This window comes from Ochotona curzoniae, unplaced genomic scaffold, assembly GCF_017591425.1.
Source record: "Ochotona curzoniae isolate NIBS_2020 unplaced genomic scaffold, NIBS_Ocur_1.0 contig_1302, whole genome shotgun sequence".
In the NCBI taxonomy this organism is placed as follows: domain Eukaryota; kingdom Metazoa; phylum Chordata; class Mammalia; order Lagomorpha; family Ochotonidae; genus Ochotona; species Ochotona curzoniae.
This window is the reverse complement of record NW_024465035.1, coordinates 7,274,963-7,287,031: the sequence shown is the minus strand read 5'-3', so window position 1 is coordinate 7,287,031 and position 12,069 is coordinate 7,274,963. Positions and strand designations below refer to the sequence as shown.

Sequence of the window (12,069 nt, the reverse complement as noted above, 5' to 3'; positions counted from 1 at the left end):
AATTTCCCAAAGACGACACACAGGAATAACAAAAGACTCGTTAGCTGCCTTAAAGCTAGGGGTGAGAGGTGGGGTGAGGGGGGAGGAATGCCCGCAGCAGGAGGGAAAAGTTGCTGCAGTTCCAGTTTTCCCTTAGCCCGGGGTCTTGAGCCCCCAGGCACTCTGAATTCGCCCAGCTCTTAAAGCTGTCAGAGTTTCCGCCTCCTCTCTTCTAGACCCAGCCCCCCAGTTCATGAAATCTTCATCCCTGCCCTCTTTGCCCCCACACGTTTGGAGGGAATCGAACCGCAGTTTAGGCGTCTTATTCTAGGGGGCTGAAAACTACAGGTGCTGACACAAGGTCAAATATTGAAGCACTTGGGCTGGGGTACACGGTGGGGGGGGGGTCTGTAAGACAACCCCTCCCCACGCGACAGACACCCTCCCCACGCGCCTCCTCCCGCCACGTGCTCCTCACTCGGGGTGCAGCGCTCCAGGATGGGGGGTCGAGTGGGACGAGGGTGGGAAAAAGAAAAATGCACAGGCCAGGCTGTAAGGGAAAGAGACCCTATAGAAAAGAAAATCTCAAAAGAACACTGACGGGGGAAAAAAAAAAAGAAAAGAAAAGAAAAGAAAAGAAAAGACAAAATCGGCCCACAAGCCTCTGGTGGGGAGCGAGCCACCCCACGTAGGCTGGAGGGGGCTGCGTCGGGGCCTCTCACCTGACTTCCTCCTCCAGCGGCACCCACACCACTGACACCCCCCTCTGTACCCTCCCCAAAGCCCAGGCAAACAACGAACAAGAGGAAGCCGCAGGCGGCAGAGGAGGGGTGCGCGTGGTGGGGCCCGGAGAGGTGAGGGGGCAGGGGCGGCGGGCGTCGGGATTCGTGCCGCGCACCCCGCGGCGCCCACTTACCCTCGCGGCCGAGGGTCCGGTCTTCGCCGCCCACCCCGGCCCGCCGGCCGCCGCCCCCACCCGGGCCGGCGTGCAGGGAGGGGGGCCCGGGAGCCGTGCGCCGCGGTGGCGGTGGCGCTGGTGGCGGCGGCGGCTCGGGCTCGGGCTCGGGCTCGGCTCGGGCTCGGGCTCCCGTGCCACCGGGGACTGGCAAGCGGCGGCCGGCCGCCGCCAGGGGGAGAAGCCGGGGCGGCTGCCGGGGAGGCGGGCCGGCACCCTCCCCACGCCCCAGCCCCGCCGGGCAGCTCCGGAGCGGCGCGGGGTCCGCCGGGCGCCCCGGGGCGCAGCGCGAGCGGGGCTGGGTGCGCGCCCGGGTGGCGGTGGCCTCCCGCGGGGGCGCCCGGCCGCCGTGCCGTGCCTGCAGGCTGCGGGCGCGGCGATCGCCGGCCCCTTCCCCCGCCCGCCCCCGCCGCCCCCTCCCCCTCCCCCGTTAACATCTTCTCCCTCCCCCCCCCCCCGCTCTCTCTTCCTTCCCTCGGCCCCGCGCGCTCGCTCGCTCGCTCGCTCTTTCCTCGCCTCGCTCTCCCCTTTAAACGCCCACTTCGGAGGGGGGGGGGGCGGGAAAGAAGGCAACTTGAAGTCAAGTTGCAATTAACTTCCGCGGCAGCCGCAGCTCGGCGGCGGAGGAGGCAGAGCCGCCGCCTCGGAGTCGGACGCGGGCGCGCCCGCCCGGAGCCGTTCCTGCGCCCGGCCGCACTCGACGCCACCGCCGCCCCCAGCACCCATGCCTGAGTGAGTTCTGCCCCTTTGCCTCTCTACCCCGTCACTCCCGCTCCTTCACGCCGGTGCCTGCGCTCTCTTTCCGGCAGCGACCCAAACTTCTCGGTAGCACGCGCCCCCCCACGGCCCCCCGCGCGCCCCTGGCCGGGCGGCTGCACTCACTCGCCGCTCGCGGCCGGCGGCCGGTCGGGGTCTGGCGAGCCCCTTTTCTCGGACCGACCCCCGGAGGGGTGGGCCGCCCAGGGGAGGGAGGGCAGAGAGGGAGGGCGGCGGGCTGGGCACTGGCAGTGGCCGTTCGTCCTCTCCCGGGGTGTGGACACGCGCGCACACACCTGCCCGGCAAACTCCTTCAGGTCCTCGGCACAGCCCCTGGAACGAGAGGACGCGGTCATGGAAGAGACCAGAGGACGCACACGGGGAAAGGTGCTGGCTCTCCGTGCGCCCCGGGCTGGCCGGGCAGAGCGCGCTGGGGAGGGGAAGTGTCCCCCGCCGGCCAGCGCAGCATCCCTGGCCGGTCCATCCCCGCCTCCCCAGCTCCGGCCGGCGCGGCTGGCCGGGAGCGGCGGCGGCGCGGGGCCTGCGAAGTTTGTGGCAACTTCTCCAGCCCGGGAGCCGCTCGGGCGGCCCTGCGCTCGCGTCGGGGTCGGGAGTTTGGAAGCCGCCACGCTCCGCACGTCCCGAGCCTTCGCGGGCCGTGGCGAGGCCAGTCCCCTGGGGCTGCGGCGCGGATGCAAGGTTAGAAGTTCGCTTGGATACAAGCGAGGAAGTGCCGGCCTCTGAGCGGAGATCGGGACGCTGGCACAGGTGCGTCCCTCTTCTGCGGCCAGGACGTGAGAGCGGCGGCCTTCTCGGATCCTGCCGAGACCCCCGGGGCGGAGGACCCCGGGCTTGGGAAACCCGGAGGATGAGAGGCGATAAACAGGCAGGTGGCCGGCCCGAGCAGTGACACACGTGCGTGCGGGAAAGTGGGGTGGGGGACATGGAGTGGAATTCCTTTGAGGTGACCCCAGAAGACCGGGAGGGTTAGAAGCGCGTGGCGTCCAGGCTGGTAGCTTTGGCTCTGGGGTCCACTAAGGCTTCGCAGATTTCCCCGTGGAGGTTCCTGAATGTCAACCACTTGGTCATGTCTTAGAGTGCTCTAGTGGGTGGCTACTCTGACCCCTGGGTGCATCCTGGGAGAACTTTGTCAGCCACATTCCGGGTTTCCGGACAAACGTTCCAGCTGGAACTCCCGCAGAAGAGTTTAACAAGACAAAAATCAGGGAAAACGGGAATATCCCCTGAGGCTGGGAGAGAGAGAACCTTTCAGACCTGACTCACTGGGCTAACAGGCTTGCAACCTTGGAGGCCTAGAGACCAGACATTCCCCAGGGGACAGAGCAGAGGGGAAGAAGTCACAAAGGGCCTCTGGTGGGCAGGTCCCTGAAGTTGGCACTGTTTGTGCTGCTGACAGAGTAACTTCATTGACATGTATACCCTATCAGAAGTGGATTCTTTTCTGAGATGTCAGGAGTGTGATGTTTATTGCATATTCAAAGGTAGCTGCAAGATATAAATAAATAAGTGAACCCAAGCTTTAACTCGGGAGAAAGCCGAGGCTGAAGGATTTGCTCTTAAAAACCTTTAGTCCCCTACGTGGTATTAGCGCTATGATTTAGCAGCCGTCCTTTATTTCTATTGCATATTATTTTAGTGAAACAGTAGTACATTCATATACTGGCTGCTCCAGCCGGCTGGCAAACATTAGCGTTCAAGCTTACATTTTTGACAAATGTGCAGACAGGAATAGCATGAATAGGCATCTTAAATATTAACAAGCTAAGCATCTGTTGTGAAACAAATTTAATATATTTACTCTGTTTTTCTCACATTGTTAGGAAAGGTTATAATAAGTGCAGAATTTCAACTTTAGTTAGCAGAAGTAACTGGCTGTATCTTTCACTACCTCTCCAAGTGTTTAATACAGCCACCAGACATAAATACTTTAATTAACTTGGCTAAGCACTTTATTAAATACACTTTAGACAATGTGCATGTCACGTATAATGTAACTGTAGCAAAATATGTATCCTATTTGTGCACATTTTAAATGACTAGACATTTTATAAATATACTTAAATATGTGTCTTTTTCATCTCTATTTGACACATCACTTCATATTTTTCTAATGGAAACAATATTTTAAATGTAGAGTTATTCGGTCCTATGCAATTCATAATATGTAAATAGTAGCTATAAAGTCCAAAGCATTGTTAAATTTGAATATGGCTACATATAACAAGATTATACAAGAGAAATAAAATCATTGCTCAATTTTGTATTCCTTTCTGAATAATAAATACAAATGATGGATGAGAAAGAAGAGGCTTCCCTCCCAAAGTACAAACTCCTTAAAATGTGTGTGCTGTGGGGGTGGGGGAGGGAAGAAGAGAGATAAAGACCTAAACAACTTCCAAAAGCCTGAATAGTTACTTCAGAACCAATGCATTCCTCACTTTCCCACAAGCTGAAATATGTAATAAATAATAGTTCTTTGTATGGAAAAGTATTCGAAAGGAATGCCTTTTGTCCAGTTGTTGTAATAAATTAATATATTCCTTGGTTAATAATCTACAAAACTAGCTCTTTTGTCTCCTTGCTAGCATCTTAAGCAAGAACCAGCAACACAGTGATTCCTGGCTTATGTTTGCAAAGAAGTCTGTTGTCAGCTGTGTGAACCTCTGTGTCACTATGATATGATCTGCTGGGTGATGACTAGGAACTCGTACATTGCATTAGCCAAGACTGAGCTCTCTGGAGGAGAATTTCAGTTATTTTTTTTTTTAATGTGACAGGTTGTGGATTATAAATTAGGCCTGAAAGGTCAGGTGACAGGCACCTGTTCCTCATTATTGTAAAAATCTTTTGGTTACAAACACTGTTAAGCTAAACACAACATGGATATACAGCAGGGACTCTGCAAGGCACACTAGTGATGTTTCATTTGCTCTGTAAATCTCCAGAAGGGCCATATATAGATATGCCCTTTATGCAAATACGTCGCTTCTTCCATACATGTTGTCTTGGATGACTGTAATTAATGTTATATTAGTACTTAGGATTGATGAAGTATATAAAATAAATGCACATGACTGAATCAATCTTCGGATTATGTCTAGGCATAGTCAAAAAGCATATTATAAAACTCCCCCTCCTTTTTTTTTTTTCACAAGCTATTGATTAATTATAAGCATTTTTGTTCTTGTTTTACATAGGAACCTCCCCAAATTGTCTGTTGTACCTTTTAGATGAGATGTACTCCTGTTTTTGCTGGGCAGTCATACTTAAGGATGAAATCAGTTACTCTGTATCTTCATAGCTAAGTGGCAGACACAGGAAGAAAGCCACATTTTACATGAAAGCTGCTAGAAAGGGTAGAGAGGATATCATCATTGTATCTTCAAGCCCCTGCCTCCGTCAGGGGTGTTCGTTTGGCAACATTTCCACTGGAATCAAGGAGAGTGGTTGGATTTTCATGAATGGTTTGCCCTTGGATATTTCAGAGAGTATAGTTAGCAATGCATGTTGGAAAGACCAGAGTAGCATAAGGTTGCCAAATATTCAAGGTGCCAGTTGCTTTTAATTAGTAAAGGAGAAGAATTCGGAGTGAATTAGATCACTTGGGTTATTAAACTCGGTGTTATTTAAATATGTTCTTTGTCTTTCTTGGTTTTGTGAGTTTATGGTTATTATGTGAAGCATTCATTTTTAGCATTTGTGATCAGATTACAGAGCATTCATTACTCTTGCTGTTGAAATTGATTCCGTTTTCAAACTCCAAAACTCTGTGATGATTTTTGCAAATTGGTTTACATTCTGACAGAACAGAGTTAAGTTAATTAATAGATCAGGCACGAAGAATCATCCACGGTGGGGTATATGTTCTGCTAAAATGATGAGCATCAGGCTTCAGTAATCTGTTCTTCGTGTGGAATGAACACTTCCTCCTTCGAGCTAGCAGGCACCTACTGTTTATTTACGCTGCATTAAACTGACAGCTCAGCAATCAGAGGAAAAATATTACTTACCTTCCTGAAGTAAATACCAGTTTATAGGTTAGTACATGTATTTATATTCCTGTCACCACTAAATAACGGCTCTGTCTATGTTTTAATATCTACCTGTGCTGTAATCCAGGGCTTCGGGCTCTTCCTGGTTGGGGGTAGGAGTCCAGAGGAGTTGTGAGCATTTTCCAGTAGCAACATTTTAGAGGAGAATAATCTCCTCTCCTTGTTTCTGTCGTGTGAGAACCAGTTGAGAGAAATGCTATGTTTTTACTGTGCATACGTCAAGTATAACATCAAACTCTGAGAGCGTCTAGATGCCACTTAAAATAGTCATCTTCCAGCAACCTCAGGACACGTATGTTCAGACTCGTTCAAGTGCGTGTGTGTGTGTGTGTGTGTGTGTGTGTGTGTGTGTGTGTTCCGCTAACTTTCTGCAAAGTTCCACATAGGCGAAGCTATTTGATTTCTTAGGTAATAACTTTGACAAAAAGTGCCCTCCTTGCCAGTTCTTGCATGGGTTGTTTCAGTATCTGATGGAGGTTTGCACAGAGGAAGAGAGTGTGAAGTGGGGCTCAAGGATTGATTCCTCCTCCTGCTTTTCCACAGAAAATACACCTGCCCCTCTCCAGGACTTGCCTGTTTATTAGTCTGTCATCCTTGAGATTTCTGATGTCTAAATGCATTTGTCGCTTTCTTTTATATTGAAAGTCCTTTCTCTTTCAAGAACCCCCCTTCGAACATCAAAATACTGATAAGGCTGAATTTCAGAAATCAGGATTGACTTGAGAAAATGACTATTTTCCTTTGGATTATCTGGGAAGCTCTTACACACATGGTCTACACACGCTTGTCAATCTCTAATCACATATTCTGCTGACATCAGAGTGGAATATGGTTTTAATACAGCATAGAAATCAAATCTGTTACACAAGGTTCTTCACTATACCAAAGAAAAAATGTCTACTATGGCAATTTACATATCGCTCCTAACTGCTGTTCTCAATGGTAAGTCTATTTAAACTTGATGTCTTCATAGAGCAAGATCAGCACATTAATACACATTAGTTCATACTTTTGAACCTATGCCAACTGTACCTTTTGCTGTTTATTTTTTAAAGTCTTTTTTAAGATTGGATATTTCATTTTAGAGTAAATAGATACAGATTGTGTGTATATATATATTCAGGGTGAGAGTTAGTAGTGAAGTGTTTTTCCAGCATATTGGCCTATTTTTACTCTTTCAAGTTGCACTGTGTCACTTGCATAGTTGTTGCTGTCTGGGGTTTTGTAAGATATTCTAATCTCTTCTTTCAATGGACTTTCAACGATGCATTTCTGTCTATATGGTAGTGATCTAGTGAAGAGAGATGAGAATGAGTTAACTGGTACCCCCCCCCCCCAAGGATTTATGTCCCTAGTTTCTGCTGAAATTTATTCATTCCAGTGATTTGACAATTGGTGGAGATGAGAAGTGTCTTGTAATCAAAAATTAAAAGTTGATTCAGCTTTCGGTGAAGGAAGGCTCTTGCGGGATTAAACATTTAACTGTACAATATTGTATTATAGTCGTCACTCATCCTAGAGCTGGCTTATTGTTGTATGTAGTTTTCGGGTACTTGGGGTTGCAGGTCCCCAAAACAAGGCTCGCAGAAGCTGATGCCAGGCTACACCTGGTTGAACCGTAGTTTGATTGTCTGTAGACCTATGTGGGCCCCCTCCTCTGCACCCCTTCCTCCCCCCCAGGTGTGCAGGAAGTGGAGGGCGGTGTACCCGGTGAAGTGGGTGGACTCAACCCAGAGCTGTGACCTGATTTGTCACGCACCCTCCGAACTGCAGTAATGGTCCAGCTGCTTCACAGGCAACTGGTTCCCACCTCATTTGGGGATGTTTCTGCCTTGCTAGCAGTGCCAGAGAGCACTTCATCACTGTCACCTCATCAGAGGCTACTGTTACCCTAGCCCTCTGCGGTAGGGCTAGATTCGAGGATCAGCCTTTGGTGTTTGGAGGGTAAGTGCCAGAAAAGTCCCTATAGTAAGCTGCCTATAGAGAATTGGGACTACAGCCACAGCGAGAGACAATTTAGTGACCAGGGGAGGTTCCTGTTGGGATTTTACTTTTTCTCAGGGATAGATGATTTGGGATTTGATAACCAATGAAAAGTCTTCAGTGGACATTCCTCTTTGAGGGGTGAAATGCAGGCTCCTAGGAGGGGAATTATTAGACATTCTTTCTTTGAGATGTTTAGAAAGAAGGCAGCCAGTCATCTGTGTGATGGGGAATTCTCTAGATGTGATTTTCCTGGAAGCTAGGCATGTAGTAGAGTTGATTGCTAGAGATTTCTCTCTAGTCTTACTCATTGATTTCTGATATTCTGTTAAGAGCATGTACATGACAAGTTTGCCTTTTATTGTTTATAATATTAAGGACTGTAACATAAGAGGTTTTATGTTATAAAAATTTTATTGTAATACTTATGATAAATAAAATGAAACCTAGTGTGGGCAGATGCCTTCTCAAATGGAGATAGACTTGAAGATAGTATACCCATAATTAGCTGTTTGATGTTGAATGTAATGAGTTTTCCTGTTTCAGTGTTCCAGACAATGGAAATCCATTTGGGATTAACAATCGGGCGATGGAATTCTTGATGTAACAAGTCTTTTTCCAGAGGACATTTCATCAACATATGGAGATCTAATATAAAATACTTGGAGTTTTAATTTTCAAAGTATCTATGGAGTTGATAAGATCATCTTAAGTGCTTTCTATTGTATTTTTACCAACTGACATGCTCCTGAGATGTGTTGAATGTTAGAGCGATTTCTGCAGACAGTGAGGAAGGAACGGTATTTTAATAACTGTGCTTTAAAGAAAAAAAAATTCTTGGAGGTGGGCTCCCTTTTGGGTGGTTTAAGAAGACTCAAAAAACAATTTAGAATGTTCTCTTAAAAGTTTAAAAATGACAGCTTTAGTTTGTATGGAGTCATTGTATTTTAATAATACTGTATGCTTATTAGTGTTATTAAAGCAGTAGACAGTTAATTACAGCCTTTTCTGAGACATGTTAACTGTATATTAACAATCATGCGAAAGAAGAATGATGTATACTGTTAACATGCAAGCTGATGCTTGCTCAGTTCTTAAAAAAAAAATTCTTTTAGAATGTATAGAGTCAGGTAGTTTTTGTCCAGAATCATCAAAGGTGCTTTACTAAAACATCTCAATTTAAATACTTTTCACTGGCTTAGACAGTTTTTCTCTCCTGCGTTTCTCTCGCTTGTATTTTTCTTTCTACAATTCATGTTGGCATGACAGCTTTTGCCAGTGGCACGAGGAATTGTCACCCCTCTCCGTTTGAGATTTCTCATATTGTATTTTGAGACACCCACATTTTCTCCGTGTTGACTACTTTGGCCAATATAAATGGTTCAAAGCTTATTGAGTATTGCTTTATAAAGCACCTCTTGCTACTACTTTTGCAGAAACCTGTCAGTTACAGTATAGAGACACGTTAGCCAAATTGTTTTCTTTGAATTCTCTATAACCAATTATTTAAAATACATTTGAGCATTTGTTCACAGTGGTAGTTCTAAGATTGTTTCATTGTCCAAATCTCAAGCCTGGTTTTAGCATTGGCTTCTGGCATGCCAAAACAGCGGGGGGACGGAACTAGCGGAGTTTGAGGCTGGACCTACCCCTACTTAGAGAATTCTATCAAATTGCGTGATTCCCTTGGCTAATTTGAATTTGTAGACCTTGTAACCTTGTAATATGGCATGTAGAATGTACTAGCATTCTTATTTTATGAGGGATTTAGGTGCTGTTATTTATTTCTGCTAAACACTAAACTGTGAAAGAAAATCGTGTAAGGTTCATACTTGTGTTACCTGAACTGGGAGGAACTACATAGATAGCATTCTGTGCCTTGTGCATAGTCAATATTGATTAAAGAATTGCTAAATTAAAAGTAAAATATTGAATGTAGTTTGTGCTGATAAAGATTTATTGGCAAAAGAGAATTGAACTGTCTGTTTTTAGTGGGGTTATCTGAATACTTACTCTACATATTGCCCTGTTTGATGAATAATTTGATGTCTTTCTCCACTAACTCCACGCTTTTGCTTTTTTCCCCCCAGAGTACCTCCAGGGTCTCTGTTTTATCTTCAATGTCTGACCTTCAGATTTAGGCTAAGTATCTCTACTAAGATTCATGGTTCTTTGGTGTTTGGGTGTTGTAACAAACCATCCTGGAGTCAACACAGGGCATGCCCCTGAATTCTTGGCAGTTAGGCTGCCATGCACTAGTCTTTTCCATATTCCAGGAGCAGAAACACTGGGCGAGTGGCCCAATTCTGGTTGACTTTTACCTGTTCTTTCCTACTGTGATTTCTTTTTCAGTATGCCATTAGGTAAATAAAAAGACATTTTTTTTTTTCAGTGTAGCTCTCTGCTTTACAGTATTCTTCAATTGGGGTTATGTATATTAACGAAGATTTCATTGCATTTCTTAAAATGTTTGCACAGCACACTGCATCACATTTTGGAAAGTTACCATCCTTTGCTTTAAAATTTGTTCTCTGTTAAAAATGTGTGCAAGCCTATTTCAAGGCAGTCCTATTTCATTACACAAAAGAAGTCTTCCCCAAGTGGTGTACTGCTGTGTGACCTATTACATTATCATGCACATTCTGTCTCTTTAAAAACAGTCTCCTCTATTTGCCCTATTAATTGTTGATATGTTGCCATCCACGAGACAAAAATTAGAGCTGTAATTAAATAATCATGTGATGCTCCTTAGTGCCAGTGAGAGCAAACTCATTTTTCCAGGCCCTGATGGTCACTGATTATTGTATTACTACTGGCTGGCTTTATTTTTTCAAATGGTTTTCTATCTGTAGATTACCTCACTACTGTCGTTTTTAAAATGAAAGAAAATAGAGAACATTCAGCCAGTTAATTGGTTGAAAGTCCTCAGGGATTTAAGGTAGACGTACCTTTTTTTTGCTCTTGGTCACCTGGTAGGCTCTTTGGGGGTGCTACATCAGTGGTGTGGTTGCCTGCCATTTAATTTACACTGGTGTTTTGGCTGGGATGGAGGCATATGGGGAATGCCAGGAGAATTACAAAAGGAGCTGGGTATTAAAATTCAGAAATGATTAAAATTGAAATAAAAGGATGCTGCTTCTTTGCCAGTCCTCTGGCAGTCATAATGACACCCAGAGATTAGTTTCCACCTTCGTCTTTTCCTTCTTTCTCATTTCCTCTTGTTTATTGTTGACACATTTTCCTTGTGTCTGTCTCCGTATCTTTCTGCACCATTATGCATGCCTACTTCTCCTTCCTTAAGCTTGGAGAAGCATACTTAACCTTATTATAACAATAACAGAATAGGTTATTAATATTTAATATGCACATGATTAAAATTTCTCTCTCTTAAACATAGGTCAGCTGTATTATTATTAACCGGCATGTAATTTTTCATTTAAAATATTCTCATTCTGCCCCTCGCTGTTTCTGAAATGCAGTGTACTTTACTAGTGATTTAACATGTAATGTTTAGAAAACTGTGGTCGGCTAGTGAGAAAAGAACTTACCAGTCATGGATAATCAATTATGCATGAATTCAAATGTAACAGATGGAATCCGGTGAGTTAAAGTTCCTCTTTGCCTTAGTGGTTTTTTTTTTTTAAATTTGTTTGTTTGACACCTGTCTCTTATATATAGATAAACATCTAACATAGCATGTGAGAAATGTTCTTCTGTGTTTTCTCTTAAGTGGACTTTATATTTAAATTCAATTTAAAAGGCAGAAGGTTTTTTTTTTTAATCAGGTCTAAAGAGACTGAGATTCTGTTCCATCCTGTGATGGATGCGGGACTCAAGGCTGCCTTTCTGATGAAGGCTCTCAACGTGACAAGTAGGGAAAGGGCAAAACTCAAATCCAGTTTATCCTTTTCCTACTATGTGATTTATCCTCTTGTTTATTTATTTGCCTATTTTGGGGGGTGGGAGTTGCTTAATAAGGGGAGTTACACCTTTATTAAGGTGTATGACTCTGTAACTGAATCCTTTAAAGGAGTTCTGATGAAAATTGTCACAAAGACTAATTTAAAATTTTATAAGATTCCCTTGCATAGCATGTAAATTTTACCTTTGTATGTGTATCATGCTATGCTCTGTGTATATTGCATACACATGTATTCATACTTGGCTATTGGCCAAACAATTCCAAGTCTCAAATCTATTGATAATGCCACAATTTTTTTTTTTGGTTTTATATCCTGAATTGTGGCACATGCCAGTCTTGAAGATTCATTTACACTTGCTTACGGTGTCATAAATTTTTGGTGACAAGAAAACCTTTGTGCA

General features: G+C 45.2%; 1 protein-coding gene across 1 annotated transcript in view; it reads left to right on the top strand.

Annotated features, from left to right (window-relative positions):
- The first annotated feature begins 1,508 nt into the window (after nucleotides 1–1,508).
- The window catches only part of SATB1 (SATB homeobox 1), a 93,053-nt gene continuing 82,492 nt past the window's right edge, over nucleotides 1,509–12,069 (top strand). Inside the window, exon 1 of the mRNA XM_040963439.1 lies at nucleotides 1,509–1,666. The gene's annotated coding sequence lies outside the window, so the exon portion shown is untranslated. The remainder of the gene's footprint in view (nucleotides 1,667–12,069) is intronic.